The sequence below is a fragment of the Pristiophorus japonicus genome, chromosome 7, assembly GCF_044704955.1.
Source record: "Pristiophorus japonicus isolate sPriJap1 chromosome 7, sPriJap1.hap1, whole genome shotgun sequence".
Lineage (NCBI taxonomy): Eukaryota > Metazoa > Chordata > Chondrichthyes > Pristiophoridae > Pristiophorus > Pristiophorus japonicus.
Window position 1 is genome coordinate 2,289,805 of NC_091983.1, and position 20,019 is coordinate 2,309,823.

Consider the following 20,019-nt stretch of genomic DNA (forward strand, 5'->3'; position numbering starts at 1 on the left):
GTGATGAAAACAAAAGTGAGGATGGCAGATATTTCAAGTGTTGAAAATATACAAAAACAAAAACTTTACATTATGAATATTTATTGTGATATGTGCATCTTACCAGTGCATCTTTCCAGTGCACTTACCCTAAAATTGGATTTAATGCCCAATCTATTTGTACATTACTCATCACAGAGGGCTGAGGGGATGTCAGATTACATATCTTGTGCAGCACGTTGAAAATCATGGCAACTGTGGGAATGTAACATCAACATCGCATTTAAATATTTAGACAAAGCCAATCAGAATATGCCTTTTTACTTTGAGATCATTGAAACTTTCAAAGATGTGCATCTGTATATGATTATAAAAATAATGGTGCTTACCACATTTATACAGCCAACATTGAAAGTGATCTCACGTTACTCACAAACACCACACGAATAAAGCAAAAACTCTCAAAACTCACTGAGGTGGAGCAATTAAAGATGAAATGGAAATAAAAGAGCTTTAACTGCAGCACAAGTTATTTCCTGCTAACTGACACCAGCTCTAATTATTTTGCTTAAGGGATTCACAAAATAGCCAGTTATAATGTGACACATAGTCAATGCTTTCAGACCTGTGACCTCTTCGAAATAACAACTTTAATCAAATGTGTCACCAAAAGGCAGAATCGCAGCTCCACAAGTAACTAATGCAAACTTCAACATTTAGCTGTTCCTGGGAATGTGACTTTCAACCCTTGAATTCAATTAGCAAGTAAATAATTTTCTAATCTATTGTGCCACAAACATGCAGAAGTGGTCAGTCCAATAGTTGAGAATCCATACTCTCTGCAAACTTTTCTGTAAAATGAATCAATGATGTAACATTCATTGATTGAAGTGGGGATAATCTCTGCTTTTATAAATAGGGTGTTAATCTCCCATTTTTTAACTTTAAGAGCAACAACTCGAATTGCCATGGAACTCAGTTCCTCACAGGGTGAGTTCCCGAAAGATGTTTGTTACCCCCAGCACCAGAAATTTGGCCAATCAAACTCACTCCGATGAAACTCTTTTTGGAGTTTATCTGCAAAACAAAACACATTAAACCATGCCACCCGACCTGGGTGACACACCAGACATTTACAAGGCCCTTTTTTTCTTTTTTTTGGTGTTTTTTTTGGTTTTTTTTTTCTTCTTTTTTTTGTTTTTTTTTTGGGCACTAAAATCACAATTTTTCCCCAGTGCCCCCTATAAAAGGGAAGGGGACACTAAAAACACCGGCAATTAAAACAAATTAAACTTTAAAACGTAAAATCAAATTAAAATTTGGTTGCCGGGCGTGATGATGCACTCCAGTCCCTCCGGTGCCCACCTCTCGCGGAAGGCCGCGAGCGTACCGGTGGACACCGCGTGCTCCATCTCCAAGGACACCCTGGACCGGATGTAAGAGCGGAAGAGAGGCAGGCAGTCAGGTTGAACGACCCCCTCGACCGCCCGCTGCCTGGACCAGCTGATGGCACCCTTGGCCGTGCCCAGGAGCAGTCCTACGAGGAGGCCTTCGGACCTACCCGCTCCCCTCCGCACAGGGTGCCCAAAGATCAGGAGAGTGGGACTGAAGTGCAGCCAGAATTTCAGGAGCAGCCCCTTCTCACTCCGATGAATGGTCATTTTGTGCCTCTCAAATGGCTAAACAGCCAATTCATTAATCAAGCAAAGGTTGTTAATTTAGCTGTGACGAATGGGGAACTCGTCAGAGATTGAGCAGAGTAACAAATCTGCAACACCTGCTTTAATTCAATCAGTATTTGATAAACACCCAAAGTTGTTTTATACCCTGAAAAATATTAAATGACTCAAAAATTAGAATTAAGTAATGTAATTAGCACTGAAAAATGCAAACAGATAATTTTGAATGAAGCAACTTTGATTTAAGAGAAGTACATCACGATACTGTGTAAGATTATCATGGATTAGTCGGGTTTTAGAATACTTGCTTTACGATCTTATAATCATCAGTATCTTAGAATCAACAGTAATGGATTTATAATCGCGTGTAAAATTTAAATATAAAAGTCTGTAATCATCAACTGTAATTGTAACCTGACCAAATCGCTGGAGAAATACCACAAGCGCTGCCTCCGCAAGATCCTGCAAATCCCCTGGGAGGACAGACGCACCAACGTTAGCGTCCCCGACCAGCTCCGTTGGGCGGGCCACATTGTCCACATGTCCGACACAAGACTCCCAAAGCAAGCGCTCTACTCGGAACTCCTACACGGCAAACGAGCCCCAGGTGGGCAGAGGAAACGTTTCAAGTACACCCTCAAAGCCTCCTTGTTAAAATGCTACATCCCCACTGACACCTGGGAATCCCTGGCCAAAGACCGCCCTAAGTGGAGGAAGTGCATCCGGGGGGGGGGGGCGCTGAGCACCTCGAGTCTCGTCGTCGAGCGCATGCAGAAAACAAGCGCAGGCAGCGGAAGGAGCGTGCGGAAAACCAGACTCCCCATCCACCCTTACCCTCAACTGTCCCACCTGTGACAGGGTCTGCAATTCCCGTATTGGACTGTTCAGTCACCTGAGAACTCACTTTTGGAGTGGAAGCAAGTCTTCCTCGATTTCAAGGGATTGCCTATGATGATGAACCTGAATTATGTATAACATGTAATCCTTTGCTTATAATTATAAGCCTGTAAGTAAGCTGTAACCAGACAACATGGGTGAGAAAGAGGATTGCCATGGTCGAATAGTGAGGCTGTGGGTGAAAGTTGTATATTAGCCAACAGTAAAGATGAGAGAGAGTACAGCTTGCCTGGGAACCAAAGTTAGGTGCAGTTGCCACTGTTTAGAATGTTATAACATCCGCAGTGAATTAGAAAAACCAAGGCCAACAGCAAGGGCCGTATCTCAACCTATGGAGACATGTTCCTTTTGTTATATATGTAAACTTGTATTTACTCTGTACAGCCACCAGAGGGCTCATCCCCTGGAGTCCCAAGGGATTCCATAATCCCTTGGGAGCACAGGTATTTAAGGAGGCCTCACAGGTTGGAGAGGCACTCTGGAGACCTGCACTTTACTTTGAGTTCACAGTGTTCAGTCTGACTCTTTCTCCATACATAACAACTAGCAACAAGATACAGATAGCGAACCCAAAGATGCAGAGAACAGTGGGGCATCCTGAAGAAATTCTCAGAGGGAGATGATTGGGAAACTTTTGTGGAGCAACTCGACAAATACTTCGTGGCCAATGAGCTAGATGGGGAAGAGAGCACTGCCAAATGAAGGGCGATCCTCCTCACCGTCTGTGGGGCACCAACGTATGTCTTCATGAAGAATCTGCTCACTCCAGCGACAACCGCGGAGAAATCGTACGATGATTTGTGCACACTGGTCCGAGAGCATTTGATCCCGAAGGAAAGTGTTCTGATGGCGAGGTACCGGTTCTACACCTACAAAAGATCTGAAGGCCAGGAAGTGGTGAGTTATGTCGCCGAGCTGAGACGCCTTGCAGGACATTGCGAATTTGAAGGACATTTGGAGCCATGCTCAGAGACTTTTTCGTACTTGGCATTGGCCACGAAACCATACTTCGCCATCTTTTGACTGTAGAGACCCTAACCTTGAGTGAGGCCATAGCGATAACCCAGGTGTTCATTGCCACCAGTGACAATAGTAAGCAAATCTCTCAGCACACAAGTGATGTTGTTTTCAAATCGCAACGTACAGGGCAGGTCACACATGCCTGCAGCTGCACATCCGCAGATGTCTTAGAGTCCACCATCAAGGGTGATAAATGCAAGGCCATTAACACCTTGTTGGTGCTGCGGGGGTGATCATCATTTCCATTCATGCCGATTCAAAGGGTATGTTTGCAAGGGCTGTGGAACAATGGGACACCTCCAACGTATGTGCAGGCGAGCTGCTAATCCTGTTAAACCTGCAAAAGGAATTTCTTCTCTCATAGGGTTGTAAATATGTGGAATTCGCTGCCTCAGAGAGCTGTGGAAGCTGGGACATTGAATACATTTAAGACAGAGATAGACAGTTTCTTAAACGATACGAGAATAAGGGGTTATGGAGAGCAGGCGGGGAAGTGGAGCTGAGTTCATGATCGGATTAGCCATGATCGTATTAAATGGCGGGGCAGGCTCAAGGGGCTGTATGGCCTACTCCTGCTCCTATTTCTTAGGTTCTTATGTTCTTATGTACATAGTTTAAAAGGGCCCTCAGTTATCATGATAGACTTAGAACATTGGGTTTTTATAGTCTTAGAAAATTGTAGACTTAAGGGAGATTTGACTGAGATCCTTGATACAATGAAAGGATTAGACTTGGTCCATGTGGATAGGCTATTTGAATTTGATAGGTGTGGGAGGGCCAGGAAACAGGTAAAAGTTATGTTAGCATAGAAGCAGATTAGATGTTGGGAGGTTTCACTTCTCACAAAGGGTTATCGATCAAAGTGCCATGAGTGCAGATTCACTGTCGTCGTTCAGTGATTTCCCCACTGTCGCTGACAGTACAGCGCACAACAGCAAGATGGGGTATTGTACAAGGTGCCTGCCAGTTGCTGTATTCACCTGGACCTTGTTTGATCACCTTTGGATCGGAGAGGAACTTCCCAGATTTTTTTCCTCCTGAATTGGCCTTGGGCTTTTTCTCTACATTTTTACCTCTCCTCCCAGGGGATTTCCCGCCTGATGGTGGGTGGGAGGGGCATCGAGCGTCGTGGTATTATGTTGCACCATGGCTGGTCTTTTCCGGTCAATCATTTTTGTATGCTTCAAGCAAAGTTTGTTGTCATTAAAAGCTGGTGAACTCAACCACTTCCTGGCTTGACCAGTCACACAGAGTCTGCAAGCTTGAGACCTGTGTAAATGGTGGTATTTCTGGGACAGCAGCTTTGGCCCTCATTATCCTGTCATTTGCAGATATAGAAATATAGAAATTTACAGCATGGAAGGAGGCCATTTCGGCCCATCGTGTCCGCTCCGGCCAACCAAGAGCCATCCAGCCTAATCCCACTTGCCAGCTCTTGGTCCGTAGCCCTGTAGGTTACGGCACTTTAAGTGCCCATCCGAGCACTTTTTAAATGTGGTGAGGGTTTCTGCCTCTTCCACCTTTTCAGGCAGTGAGTTCCAGACCCCCACCACCCTCTGGGTGAAGAAATTGCCCCTCAAATCCACTCTAAACCTCCTACCAATTACTTTAATGTATCTACATGTATCACTTTTGGGGATAGGCACATCTTTGACCAGTAGCCAATTCTACCGGGTCTTAGAACGGGTGTGATTCTGTCGTGTCTATAATGGAAAAAAATTGCCAGCAAATATGCACAGATGAAAGATATTTAATATAGCATGGATTTATAACGGGAGCACATTTGCACCAAAAATATCTCAGAATTTCAGGGTCTGTGGCATAGAAATCCAATTGCGTCTGAAAAATAAGCACGGAGCAGCTGAATTTCTAGGCCATAGTATTTAGTTCTGTTTGTCTTCTGAGGGACATCTAATTTCTGGTGATCAGTGCCAGCCTCAACTTGTGTTAGCAGCATTAGTGTGTTGCCATGTTGGAGAAGGTCAAGGGTCAGTGCTGTAATGATGAAATTCCACTGTGTTGATGAATATCCAGTTATGTTCTGTGCTGCAAAGGACGGGTTTGTCTCTGTTCCTGGAGGCAGTCCCTCGAAATTGAGGAATACTTGCTTCCACTCCAAAAGTGAGTTCTCAGGTGACTGAACAGCCCAATACGGGAATTACAGTCTCTGCCGCAGGTGGGACAGACAGTGGAAAGGGTGGGAGGGGAGTCTGGTTTGCCGCACGCTCCTTCTGCTGCCTGCATGCTCTCGGCGACGAGACTCGAGGTGCTCAGTGCCCTCCCGGATGCTCTTCCTCCACTTAGGGCGGTCTTTGGCCAGGGACTCCCAGGTGTCGGTGGGGATGTCGCACTTTATCAAGGAGGCTTTGAGGGTGTCCTTGAAACGTTTCCTCTACCCACCTGGGGCTCGCTTGCCGTGTAGGAGTTCCGAGTAGAGCGCATGCCTTGGGAGTTTTGTGTCAGGCATGCGAACAATATGGCCCGCCCAACGGAGTTGGTCGAGTGTGGCCAGTGCTTCGATGCTGGGGATGTTGGCCTGATCGGGGACGCTAACGTTGGTGCGTCTGTCCTCCCAGGGGATTTGCAGGATCTTGCGGAGGCAGTGTTGGTGGTATTTCTTCAGCCTTGTTGCTGTGGATTTGGGACAGGAACGTGATCATTTATCCTCACTACAATCTCCGCACCACAAACACAAGAACCTCGGTGTGAGAAAGATGAGGACAATGAGTCCCTCCAGGAGCAGATCAGAATACTTTTCGTCCTGCCCCAGACCTGCATTCTTCTGCTTACTATCCGAGCCCCTTCTGGAAACTTCCAAGGAATGTAGAAATTGTTGCACTAGATGGCAGCCAAGTCCATCGCTTGATTGTTGTAAGCAGAGAGGAGCTAGTTGTCACATTAAGTTTAACTGTGCTTTCTTTAGCTTATAATCATCTCCTCTGGTTCTACTTCGGTTTTGCACAAATTACCTTTCTAATTCAGCCTGATCAATTCCTATCATTTAAAAATAATTAGCCGGGAAAATGGTGGGCCAGAATAATAATTCACAAAAATATATATCATCATGGAAACTGTAATATGTAGGGTCTGCAACAGAAGTGGACAGTGTGCCCGCAATAATCACACCAATGTGTTTCTCAAAACCCTGTGTATATTTTAAGGGAAGCTTTCTTCAAAATTTTTATTTAATGTTTATTTTTGGATTAATGTCATCGTTGGATAGACCCATGGTGGTGCATCTCACATGTCACTGACCTGAAAATTCTAATTACTTTTCTATTTATAATCTAAAATAGTATTTAGATTACTTTTTTTGCTGTTTTTTTGTTTCCCCCTGCTTCAGATTTCCTAAGGTGGTACCTTTCCTGACGCAAATATTCCCAGTAAGTAGAAGGTGCGTGAAAATAACTAAGGATGAGCCATCCCTAAGTTTTCTCTCTTCTTGTGAAGAAAGAATCATTACCTAGTCACTAAACTAAGCACCAAGTGTCAGCCGTGGCTCAGTAGGTAGCACTCTTGCCTCTGAGTCATGAGGTTGTGGGTTCTAACTCCAATCCAGAGACTTGAGCACAAAAATCTAGGCTAACACTCAACTCCAGTACAGTACTGCGGGAGTGCTGTACTGTTGAATGTGCCGTCTTTCGGATGAGACGTTAAACTAAGGCCCCGTTTACTCACTTGGGTGGATGTTGTATTGTATGCACCTGTGAGTATGCTCACAGCTTTGTAGAGCTGTTGTTACTCGGTGTGGAGGGGAATGGGCAGGTCGGAAGACCCCCTCGTGGGCACAGCCAAGCGGTCCATCAGCCGGTCCAGGCAGCGGGCGGTCGAGGGGATCGTTCAGCCCGACTGCCTGCCTCTCTTTCACGCTTACATCCGAGTCAGGGTGTCCCTGGAGATGGAGCAAGCGGTGTCCACCGGTACGCTCGCGGCACTTCCGTGAGAGGTGGGGGCCGGAGGGACTGGAGTGCATCATCACCCCCGGCAACCAAATTTTAATTTGATTTTATATGTTATAAAGTTTCATTTGTTTTAATTGCCGGGTTTTTAGTGTCCCCCTCCCCTTTTATAGGGGGCACTTGTAAATTATGGTTTTAGAGCCCCAAAAAAACACACAAAAAAAAACGACAGAAAATACAAAAAAACCCAAAAAAGAACAAAAAAGGGCCTTGGGAAATGATTGGGGTGTCCCCCAGATCGGGGGGCACTTGATTTAATGTTTACTTTTTGTCCCCAAAAAGAGTTGTAGAGCTGTTGTTACCCGGTGTGGAGGGGAGCGGGCAGGTCGGAAAGCCTCCTCGTGGGACTGCTCCTGGGCCTGGCCAAAGGGGCCATCAGCCGGTCCAGGCAGCGGGCGGTCGAGGGGGTCGTTTAGCCCGACTGCCTGCCTCTCTTCCGCGCCTACATCCGAGCCAGGGTGTCCCTGGAGATGGAGCACGCGGTGTCCACCAGTACGCTCGCGGCCTTCCGCGAGAGGTGGGCGCCGGAGGGACTGGAGTGCATCATCTCCCACGGCAACCAAATTTTAAGTTGACGTTTGTCTAAAATTTTAATTTGTTTATTGTGCCGGGTTTAGTGTTTCCCCCCCCACACCACTGCTCCTTTTAGCCAGGGGGCACATGTATAATTTGTGGTTTTATTGCCCTAAAAAAAAAGGGGGTACTTGTTTGAAAATGTTTGGTGTGTCCCCCCCTTTAATCAGGGGACACTTGATTTTCTGTTTTTCAACTAAAATAGTTGTAGAGCTGTTGTCACCCGGTGTGGAGGGGAGTGGGCAGGTCGGAAGGCCTCCTCGTGGGCCTGCTCCTGGGCACGGCCAAGGGGTCATTAACCGGTCCAGGCAGTGGGCGGTCGAGGGGGTCGTTCAACCCGACTGCCTGCCTCTCTTCCACGGGTACATCCGAGCCAGGGTGTCCCTGGAGATGGAGCATGCGGTGTCCACCGGTACGCTCGCGGCCTTCCGCGAGAGGTGGGGGCCGGAGGGACTGGAGTGCATCATCACAAATGGGAACCAAATGTTAATTTAATTTGATTTGTCAAGTTTCCCTTTAATGTTTGTTAATTAATTTGGTTAATTTGTGTTTTTGTGTGCCCTTACAAAAGGGGGCATTTGAATTAACATTCTGCCAAAAATAATTGTGGAGCTGTTGCATTGTGAGTGGCTTAGCCAGTCATGTGATGTTCACAAGACTCAATAAAACCCCAGCCAGTTGGGTCTAGGTCATACATGGTGAGGTATGCAGTTGTGAGCCTGGTGGATGAACGGGTAATGTGTGGTGTGATTGTTAAATCGTTGTTAATAAGCCAACTAGTTCTTAATAGCAATGTGTTGCTATGAATTATTAAGCAAAGAACCCATAAAAGATCCCATGTCACTATTTTGAAGGATGTTTGTATGTAAGAGCAGGGAAGTTATCCCCAGTGCCCTGGTTGATATTTATCCCTCAATCAACATCACTAAAACAGATCATCTAGCCATTATGAAATTTCTGTTTGTGGCAGCTTGCTGTGCACAAATTGGCTGCAACATTGCAACAGAGATTACACTTCAAAAAAATACTGCTTGGCTGCAAAGCATTTTGGGACATCCGGTGGTCATGATAGGGGCGATATAAATTCAAGTCTTTCTTTGTTTTCCTAATTCAAAACTGTGTACTCCCACCTCCCACTGTGTACTCCCATCTCCCACTGTGTACTCCCATCTCCCACTGTGTACTCCCATCTCCCACTGTGCTCTCCCACCTCCCACTGTGTACTCCCACCTCCTGTACTCCCATCTCCCACTGTGTACTCCCACATCAGTGACCTCGCTCACACTCACTCCCACCTCAGTGACCTCGCCCACCCTCACTCCCACCTGAGTGACATCACTCATCCTCATTCCCACCTCAGTGACATCACTCACCTCACTCCCACCTCAGTGACCTCGCTCACACTCACTCCCACCTCAGTGACATCACTCACCCTCACTCCCACATCATTGACATCGCCCACCCTCACTCCCACCTCAGTGACATCGCCCGCCCTCACTCCCACATCCATGACATCACTCACCCTCACTCCCACCTCAGTGACCTCGCTCACCCTCACTCCCACCTCAGTGACATCGTCCGCCCTCACTCCCACATCAATAACATCACTCACCCTCACTCCCACCTCAGTGACATCGCCCGCCCTCACTCCCACTGTTTAGTTCCATGCAAGTCTGGAGGCTGGTAAACTAAGTGAGATGAGGATTGCAGCATCCTGGAGGATGGAAGTGTCCCACTAGGGGTTCGGGACCTGTGCCAGAAAATTGGGAAAGGGGGGCGGGGGGGAAGGGGGAGTGCAATTTCTTTTTTAATTATTAATTCCCGGGATGTGGGTGTCATTGGAAGACCGCCATTTATTGCCCATCCCCAGTTGACCCTTGAGAAGGTGGTGGCAAGCCGCCTTCTTGAACCACTGCAGTCCGTGAGTTGAATGTGCTCCCACAGTGCTGTTAGGGAAGGAGTTCCAGGATTTTGGCCCAGGGATAATGAGGGAACGGCGATATATTTCCAAGTGAGGATGGTGTCTGACTTTGAGGGACTCTTGTAGGTAGTGGTGTTCCCATGTGCCTGCTGCCCTTTTAATTATTAAAGCAGTCTTCGACAGGGAATACGATCCTCTTAACCTTGAGCACCCCTCTCCCTCACCCGCCCCCACCCCACCCCCTCGGGCTGGCTAAATGCTGCCTGAGTTTGTGCAGTCTTTGGCAATGTGCAGTTGCCACAGATGCAGCCCTCTCACCTTCTTCTGAAAGCCACTCTCCTGACCCATGACCTTTGACCAGGTCAGTAGCAGAGTTCCCGGACTTGTCAAACTTGTGCCCCCGTGGGTATGAGTGTTTATTTATTTCGCATAAGTCATCCAGGTTACTTTTAAGTGGAGAGTTCTCAGAATCCTGTTATTTTCCATATTTACTTATATTACCAGGGCCCTTAAACAGCAGCTACTTATTTTAGAAATTACAAACAATGGAGTCTCACCGACTGTGTCTGCCAGATTTGGAGACAAATTGATATTTCGCTATTCTTGCCTGGGAAATTGTATTACTGCTCTCACACCTGACAGGATAATTCTACAGTTCTTTCTCCCATTGACTTACTATTCAAAGCATAGTGATTTAACTCTTGGGGATACAGAAATCTCACCAGGAGTTCAGTCAGATGAGGTAGGCCATTCGGTCCATCTTAATTCATCCCTCCAGCGAGATCCTCACATCTCCTATTGCAGCATCCAATTGGTTCGTCAATGGTTACAAGGTTTATACCTCTACTGCTCTGAGTGTCTATTCCACACATTGATCACTGTGTGAAGAAGTATCTCCCGATATCAGTCCTAAAATTACCCTTGACTAGTTTGAACCCTTTCCCCTTTTCTCTCTACTCCTGCATTTTAAAGAAATATTCTGGGTTCTACACCCTGAACATTCTCATATCCTCTAACATTACCTCTCTGGTGCCTTCTCACCAGGCTGAGAAACCCTAGTCCCTCTGATGTTTTCCCCATAACTCAGACCCCTGACATTGGGGGATCAGCTTTGTGGGTCTTTCTCTGCACTGCCTCAAGTGTTTGACGACCAGAACTGGACGTCGTATTCAAGGTGCAGTTAGACCCGCGCACTGTAAAGTTTAATCATTACCTCCTCTGACTTAAATTGCACTGTTTTGGCTAAGTAGGTCAATATTGTAATATATTTGTAGACTGCTGCTCTGCATTGGTTGGACATGTTGAGCATCAAGTCTCCAAAGACTCCTGAGTTCCTTTCAGATCCACCCTTAGCTAGTTCAGCGTTATTCATTGAATGCACGTATTGCCTATTTCTCCTTCCCATGTGCAGACATTTACACTGGTCTGCATTAAAATTTACCTCATTGTTCTGCACACTCACATGTTGTAACTTCTGACTTGCCTCCTCCCATTATATTGTTCCTCCTGCTTCAGTCTGCAGCTTTGACCATTTGCATTGTTTCTAAATCCAGGTCATTGATGAAAATTAGAAACATTACTAGTCCCAAAACTGAGTGGGGGGGGGGGGGGGAAACCAATCCATATTTCCCCCTCACCTCCATTCAATACATGACACCCCCTCAGGATCCCCCTCAGTACCCACTCAGTACCCCCCCTTAGTAGCCCCTTCAGTACCCACTCAGTACCCGCTCAGTATCCCCCAGTACACGCCTCAGTACCCTCCCCTCTCTGTACCCCCTTCTCTGTACACCCCTCTCAGTACCTCCTTCAGTACCCCCCTTCAGTCCCCCCCTCAGTACACCCCCTCTCTGTACCCCCCCTTCAGTACCCCCCTCTCTGTAGCCCCCTCTCTGTAGCCCCCCTCTCTGTAGCCCCCTCAGTACCCCTTTCAGTTCCCCCTTCTCTGTACCCCCCTCTCAGTAACCCCTCAGTACTGCCCTCAGTACTGCCCCCTCAGTACTGCCCCCTCAGTACCCCCTCCCCCTCCCCCCTCAGTACCCCTCTTAGTACCCCCTCATTGCCCCCTTAGTACCCCCCTCAGTACTGCCCCCTCAGTGCCCCCCTTAGTACCCCCCTCAGTACCTCCCTCAGTACCCCCCTCAGTACCTCCCTCAGTACCTCCCTCAGTACCCCCTTCAGTACCCCCCTCAGTTCTGCCCCCCTCAGTATCCCCCCAGAATCCCCCTCAGTACCCCCCTCAGTACCTCCCTCAGTACCCTCTCCCTGTACCCCCTCAGTACCCCCCTCAGTATCCCCCCAGTATCCCCCCAGGATCCCCCTCAGTACCCCCCTCAGTACCCCCCTCAGTACTGCCCCCCTCAGTACCCCACTCAGTACTGCCCCCCCTCAGTATCCCCCCAGTATCCCCCCAGTATCCCCCTCAGTACCCCCCTCAGTACCCCCCTCAGTACCCCCCTCAGTATTGCCCCCCCCAGTACCCCCCCTCTCAGTACCCCTCCTCAGGCCGGACGTTTAGTGGCCATTGATCCTGCTCATCCTGCGCATGGAAAGCACAATAAAAACGCTCACCTCACACCTGCTCCCTTTGCTGAGGCAGACTCTGTTGCTGACTGCATTGGAAGCACAGATTTAGCTTTGTAGGGGTTGTAAGTGTTTTCAGCAAAGTCGGGATCCACTGTCGCCTCATTGGTCGAACCGATCACCATTGACAGATTGCTCTACTTAACCTGCCATTTATGACATCAGCGTGGGTGCCGTTTATACCGTCTCACTTTGGTCCTCAGAATCGGAGCAGGATCAGCCCCAGCACCAGCAGCACCAACAACAACACCACCAACCTTCTCCTCAACCGCCCAATGCTGCACAGGACGCAGGGCACCAGCACAGGGCTGCACTGCGCCGGAGGGTATACCCCCAACATACGGTGTACAGGCAGAGGATGGGCTTCCTCAACATGACTGAGCGGCAGTGCCAAAGGAGGCTCAGGCTATCGCACCAGGTCATCACAGACTTTAGGAGCAAGATCTTCCGCCCAGAGGAGCAGGTGGACACAGCTTGCCAGTGGCTGTCAAAGCCACCAGCGCTCTCAACTTCTCCACCTCAGGCTTCTTCCAGGGATCTGCAGCAGACAATTGCGACATCTCACAGTCGACCACCCATAGATGCAGCCCACAGGTCACCGATGCCCTGTTTGGCAAGTCAGGCAATTATATCGACTTTGGCACTGATAAAGCCAGTGTTACTGAGCTGGCTTCCCACGGGTGTAGGGCGTCATCGACTGCACACATGTGGCCATCAGGGCACCCCATCATCACCCAGGGGTCTTTGTCAACCGCAAGAGCTTCCACTCCCTCAATGTGCAGCTCGTCTGCAACCATAGGAAGGTCATCGTGCGTGTGTGTACCAAATCCCCTGGCAGCTGTCCTGACTCTTTCGTCCTGCTCCAGTCCACCCTCCCTCAGCTCTTCACACCTCCAAACAGACTTTCTGGCTGGCTGCTTGTAGACAAAGGCTATCCACTGAACTTGGCTCATGACACCCTTGAGGAGGCCAAGTACGAGGGCCCAGGAGAGATATAACGACAGCCACATTTCCACCTGATGTGTCATAGAGCAGACAACAGGCATGCTGAAAATGCACTTCAGATGCCTTGACATATCTGGAGGAGCCCTTCAGTATGCACCAGCCTGGGTCTTCAGAATCATCATGGTCTGCTGCGCCCTGCACAATATAGTACAGCAGCGAGGGTTAGCTCTTGCATGAGGAGCAACGTCTGAGCGCACAGCTCTTCACAGGAGGGGGAGGAGCAGCAGGAGGAGGAGGAGTGTCAGCTGGAAGACGAGGAGGATGAGGAGAAGGAGCAATAGGAACCTGTGGTCCATATTCCACCAGCACCGGAGCACATTGCTGCCTGGGAGGCCAGGGATGGCCTCATTATGGCCAGATTTACTTAACTTCAGGCAGCGCCCATATGCTGCGCTGGGTTCCCAAAACCGCACAGCAACACCATAAAGCACCATAAGGCCATTCCTTTCACACTGACCCACCATTGCTGGAGGTAACTGTTATGTCTGAATGCCCTTATGAATGACTCCACGAGGCAATGTGTTGTACTCAAACTGTAGTGACCTTGGTCCTTTATTTGTAACTCCAGAGTGAGGCACAAGCATGGTGGGCAGCCTTTTATACTGGGCCCTGCACACCTATGCAAGTGACCCTCAGGTCTCCCACCGCAGTGCCCTCTGGTGGACAGCCCCTGCCACAAGGGCAGGAAAGCCCACTCTCCACCAGTTGCAAACTCTAGTGGTGCCAGCATAGTATATACACAGTGTAAACCTTATTGATTGTACATCAGGTAACAAGTCTCCATTTTATGCAACTATACAGTGACGACACAGAGAGTATATCTATAGTCTGCATATATAACAGTAATGTTATGTCTCACCACTCACTCGAACTCGTGAAGCCACTTCCAAAATTGCAGCCACAATTGGCCACGTGGTGAAAATAATCATTTTTATTTGTGACATCAGATTAATGGAAACTTCACACAAGCAGTTATTAAAACCCCTAAGTGCTTACCTTGTGCATCCACCTGTGTGTAATCTTTCTCTTACACGGTGCTTCTACAAGGTGCTACCCATATCGCTCCAGCCGAGGTAGAGACTGCTTGCTCAGTGCCCTGCTGCCACTGCATAGACTCTTGGTGGATGCTCTCCTGGGTCTTGGAGCCTGTGAGGGCCCCGCCAAAGTCTGCTCCTCCTGCGACTGTGCAGAGGCAGACTCCGCCATCGCTGTCCGAAGAGGCATCCAGGACTCTGACTGAGGGGGAGGTAATGGGGGGAGAAGTGTGAGTGCTTTGAGAGGACCCCACCTCTGACCGTCATCCCTCTCACGGGACACCCGCAGTTCCCTGCTAGAAAGGAGCTGGAGAGCACCTTGCTGCACAGCAGAGGGGTCATGAGGACCCATGTCTATGCTGACATCCCTCCCGGAGAAAAGGTCTATGAGCATCTGCCATCTATTCTCCATAGATAGCTATCCAGTTTCAATAGATACCATGCAGTTGGACATCCTATCCATGGAGGAGCCTACAGTCGCCATTGCTTGTGACACGGTGGTGCTCATGTTGGAGATGGACTCCTCCATTCTCTGCACATTTGCAGACATCACACTCGCAAAACCTGTCAGAGCCTCCTGCATTTCTTGCTGCCCCTCCAGGAATGCCCTCTCTCTGGATGGCCCGTGAGGATCAGCGTCTGCCTGTAACTGAGCAGAGCTGGGAGTGTCCAACGCCCTCCGGCGAGGAGTCTCCACTGCTGTCCCTGTCTCCACCATGTGCTCTTGCTCACTTGTGAGTTGTGAGACACCAGGCGACGACACTACTCTATCTCGCGGGGGACCCACCCAGGTGTGCGTCACTGCGCTGGTGCTTGTTACGTGTGCAGTGATGGTGCGCCCTCAGAGGCTTCCTCTTCCTCCTGGACAGCAGAGGGGGGCTCTTTATTGATCTGAAATTCAGAAAAATAGACAAGAAGGGAAAGGAGGTGGGGTAGCTCTGTTAATAAAGGATGATATCAGGGCAGTTGTGAGAGATGATATTGGCTCTAATGAACAAAATGTTGAATCGTTGTGGTGGAGATTAGAGATAGTAAGGGGAAAAAGTCACTGGTGGGTGTAGTTTATAGGCCCCCAAATAATAACTTCACGGTGGGGCGGGCAATAATCAGGGGAATATTGGAGGCATGTGAAAAAGGAACGGCAGTAATCATCTGGGAATTTTAACCTACATATCGATTGGTCAAATCAAATCACCTTGAGGAGGAATTCATAGAATGCATACGGGATTGTTTCTTGGAACAGTATGTTACAGAACCTACAAGGGAGCAAGCTATCTTAGATCTGGTCCTGTGTAATGAGACAGGAATAATAAATGATCTCCTAGTAAAAGATCCTCTCGGAATGAGTGACCACAGTATGGTTGAATTTGTAATACAGATTGAGGGTGAGGAAGTAGTTCCCAAACGAGCATACTATGCTTAAACAAAGGGGACTACAGTGGGATGAGGGCAGAGTTGGCTAAAGTAGACTGGGAACACAGACTAAACTGTGGCACAATTGAGGAACAGTGGAGGACTTTTAAGGAGCTCTTTCATAGTGCTCAACAAAAATATATTCCAGTGAAAAAGAAGGGCGGTAAGAGAAGGGATAACCAGCCGTGGATAACCAAGGAAATAAGGGAGAGTATCAAATTAAAAACCAATGCGTATAAGGTGGCCAAGGTTAATGGGAAACTAGAAGATTGGGAAAATTTTAAACAACAGCAAAGAATGACTAAGAAAGCAATAAAGAAAGGAAAGATAGAGTACGAAAGTAAACTTGCGCAAAACATAAAAACAGATAGTAAAAGCTTTTACCGATATATAAAACGGAAAAGAGTGACTAAAGTAAATGTTGGTCCCTTAGAAGATGAGAAGGGGGATTTAATAATGGGAAATGTGGAAATGGCTGAGACCTTAAACAATTATTTTGCTTCGGTCTTCACAGTGGAAGACACAAAAACCATGCCAAAAATTGCTGGTCACGGGACTGTGAGAAGGAAGCACGTTGAGATAATCACTATCACTGGAGGGGTAGTGCTGGACAGGCTAATGGGACTCAAGGTAGACAAGTCCCCTTGTCCGGATGAAATGCATCCCAGGGTATTAAAAGAGATGGCGGAAGTTATAGCAGATGCATTCATTATAATCTACCAAAATTATCTGGACTCTGGGGAGGTACCAGCGGATTGGAAAGCAGCTAATGTAACGCCTCTGTTTAAAAAAGGGGGCAGACAAAAGGCCGGTTAGTTTAATATCTGTAGTGGGGAAAATGCTTGAAGCTATCATTAAGGAAGAAATAGCAGGACATTCAGATAGAAATAGTGCAATCAAGCAGACGCAACATGGATTCATGAAGGGGAAATCATGTTTAACTAATTTACTGGAATTCTTTGAGGATATAACGAGCATGGTGGATAGAGGTGTACCGATGGATGTGGTGTATTTAGATTTCCAAAAGGCATTCGATAAGGTGCCACACAAAAGGTTACTGCAGAAGATAAAGGTACGCGGAGTCAGAGGAAATGTATTAGCATGGATCGAGAATTGGCTGGCTAACAGAAAGCAGAGAGTCGGGATAAATGGGTCTTTTTCGGGTTGGAAATCAGTGGTTAGTGGTGTGCCACAGGGATCGGTGCTGGGACCACAACTGTTTACAATACACATAGATGACCTGGAAGAGGGGACAGAGTGTAGTGTAACAAAATTTGCAGATGATACAAAGATTAGTGGGAAAGCGGGTTGTGTAGAGGACACAGAGAGGCTGCAAAGAGATTTAGATAGGTTAAGCGAATGGGCTAAAGTTTGGCAGATGTAATGCAATGTCGGAAAATGTGAGGTCATTCACCTTGGAATAAAAAACAGTAAAAGGGAATATTATTTGAATGGGGAGAAATTGCAACATGCTGCGGTGCAGAGGGACCTGGGGTCCTTGTGCATGAATCCCAAAAAGTTAGTTTGCAGGTACAGCAGGTAATCAGGAAGGCGAATGGAATGTTGGCCTTCATTGCGAGAGGGATGGAGTACAAAAGCAGGGAGGTCCTGCTGCAACTGTACAGGGTATTGGTGAGGCCGCACCTGGAGTACTGCGTGCAGTTTTGGTCACCTTACTTAAGGAAGGATATACTAGCTTTGGAGGGGGTACAGAGACGATTCTCTCGACTGATTCCGGAGATGAGAGGGTTACCTTATGATGATAGATTGAGTAGACTGGGTCTTTACTCGTTGGAGTTCAGAAGGATAAGGGGTGATCTTATAGAAACATTTAAAATAATGAAAGGGATAGACAAGATAGAGTCAGAGAGGTTGTTTCCACTGGTCGGGGAGACTAGAACTAGGGGGCACAGCCTCAAAATACGGGGGGAGCCAATTTAAAACCGAGTTGAGAAGGAATTTCTTCTACCAGAGGGTTGTGAATCTGTAGAATTCTCTGCCCAAGGAAGCAGTTGAGGCTAGCTCATTGAATGTATTCAAGTCACAGATAGATAAATTTTTAACCAATAAGGGAATTAAGGGTTACGGGGAGCGGGCGGGTAAGTGGAGCTGAGTCCACGGCCAGATCAGCCATGATCTTGTTGAATGGCGGAGCAGGCTCGAGGGGCTAGATGGCCTACTCCTGTTCCTAATTCTTATGCTCTTATGTTCTGTGGGAGAGTAAAGCGATGATTTAGAAATATTACACCAAGAATGGATAACAATACATTATGCATATGATGAACATTCACTGGCTGCTGACATCAGTCCCCATAGTGACTGCTGTACGTTATGTGGCTGTATGAGATGTAATTCTGTCACCTGGTTGCTGAGATGTCCCCCTCACTCCGTCTCCCACCTCCAACTTCTCGGTGACTCCTGAGACTTCCAGGGTGACCTCCTCTGCTGCAGTTAAGGTGGCCAATGATGGAGGACCACCTCCAGTTCTCTCCTTTTCATTGTTATTGTGGGCTCTCTTCTCCTGTGAGGATGGAATGAAGAGTAGTCTGAGGGAGAGTGATGGAATGAAAGAAAGCAAGTCTTGCATTTCTATAGCGCCTTTCACAACCACCGGACGTCTCAAAGCGCTTTTCAGCCAATGAAGTACTTTTTGAAGTGTGCGCAAGCAAGCTCACACAAACATCAATGTAAGACCATAAGAAATAGGAGCAGGAGTAGGCCATACGGCCCCTCGAGCCTGCTCCGCCATTTAATAAGATCATGGCTGATCCGATCATGGACTCAGCTCCATTTCCCTGCCTGCTCCCCATAACCCCTTATTCCCATATCGTTTAAGAAACTGTCTATTTCTGTCTTAAATTTATTCAATGACCCAGCTTCTACAGCTCTCTGAGACAGCGAATTCCACAGATTTACAACCCTCTGAGAGAAGAAATTCCTCCTCATCTCAGTTTTAAATGTTTGTTTGTGGATTGAAAAATGAACGAATCAGAAGTAAATTGTTGACAACACCTAACTTCACTTTTAATTTAGTTTGCCAGACAGTTATGTCGATGGTTATGGCTGACCGATACTTCTGAGAATTTTGCACCATTTTCAGTTGCCAGACACCGAGGTGAATCGGCTACAGGCTAAAAGTAAAAGGCAGTTGGGCCCCAAGGCCTCAGCAACTGGCCAAGGTAAGAACATAAGAACATAAGAAATAGGAGCAGGAGTAGGCCATACGGCCCCTCGAGCCTGCTCCGCCATTTAATAAGATCATGGCTGATCCGATCATGGACTCAGTTCCACTTCCCTGCCCGCTCCCCATAACCCTTTATTCCATTATTGCTCAAAAATCTGTCTATCTCCATCTTAAATATATTCAATGACCCAGTCTCCAAAGCTCTCTGGGGCAGAGAATTCCACAGATTTACAACTGTCTGAGAGAAGAAATTCCTCCTCATCTCAGTTTTAAATGGGCGGCCCCTTATTCTAAGACTGTGTCCCCTAGTTACAGTTTTCTCTATGAATCTAAATATCCTCTCTGCATCCACCTTGTCGAGCCCCCTCATTATCTAATATGTTTCGATAAGATCACCTCTCATTCATCTGAAATGCAATGAGCATAGGCCCAACCTACTCAACTTATCTTCATAAGTCAACCACCTCATCTCTGGAATCAACCTAGTGAACCTTTTCTGAACAGCCTCCAATGCAAGTATATCCTTCCTTAAATACGGAGACCAAAACTGTACACAGTCTAGGTGTAGCCTCACCAATACCCTGTACAGTTGTAGCAGGACTTCTCTGCTTTTATACTCTATCCCCCTTGCAATAAAGGCCAACATTCCATTTGCCTTCCTGATTACTTGCTGTACCTGCATACTCACTTTTTGTGTTTCATGCACAAGGACCCCCAGGTCCCTCTGTACTGCAGCACTTTGCAATTTTTCTCCATTTAAATTATTATTTGC